This window comes from Carlito syrichta, unplaced genomic scaffold (genome assembly GCF_000164805.1).
Source record: "Carlito syrichta isolate Samal-C Ts95f unplaced genomic scaffold, Tarsius_syrichta-2.0.1 Scaffold292764, whole genome shotgun sequence".
In the NCBI taxonomy this organism is placed as follows: domain Eukaryota; kingdom Metazoa; phylum Chordata; class Mammalia; order Primates; family Tarsiidae; genus Carlito; species Carlito syrichta.
The window spans coordinates 1-743 of NW_007236860.1; the positions used below are offsets into that span (position 1 = coordinate 1).

General features: G+C 60.8%; 1 pseudogene; it reads right to left on the reverse strand.

Moving 5' to 3' along the window:
* Positions 1 to 367: 367 nt before the first annotated feature.
* On the reverse strand, positions 368 to 739 carry LOC110595345 (annotated as a pseudogene).
* Between the last annotated feature and the right edge of the window lie 4 nt (positions 740 to 743).

Consider the following 743-nt stretch of genomic DNA (forward strand, 5'->3'; position numbering starts at 1 on the left):
GGGCTTTGCGTGCAGTGGTGTCAATCCCAGGACCTGGGGCCCTTCTCCAGGGCAGCCAGGAATGGTCAGGCCACTGCTGAGATCTGGGCTTCCCTGAGGGGCCTTCGCTTGGTGCCCCTGGGTGCTGCCCTGGCCCATCTCCCCAGAAGATGGTCTTGGAAGGGTCACGGTGGCATACCTGCCTCGAGTCAGCGTGTGTCCCTTGCCTGGTACCTCTCTTGGTCTGTTCCCTTCCCTGGGAGCTGAGACCCTCGCCCCTCAGGGGAGGGTCCCCCAAGAGGGTCCTGCAGGGTCGTGGCATGGAGCTGGGATTGTGCGAGGGAGGGAGCGACTGGGACAGGGCCTGGCGTCGGGAGGGCTGGGCAGCCTAGTCATCCTTGTCCTTGCTGCCATATTTGAGGAGCGTGTAAACTCCACGTAGTTGAAGGTGCCTTTCTTGCTGATGGGTGCCTCGCGGTTCCTCTCTTCCATCTCCTCGTCCGTGAAGCAGTCGCCTATGGTGGTGAGCAGCTCCCGGAGCTGGTCCTTGTGGGTACAACCTGAGGCCTCCTCGTCAAAGCAGGCAAAGGCGTTGCGGATCACATCCTCTGGGTCAGTGCTGTTCAGCTTCTCCCCAAACATGGTGAGGAACATGGTGATGTTGACGGACCCTAGGGCTCCACTTATCATGCCCTCCTGGTAATTCGTCCGTGGGGTTCTTCCCCAGCGAGGAAAGCATGTCGTGCAGGTCCTCCTTGTCGATG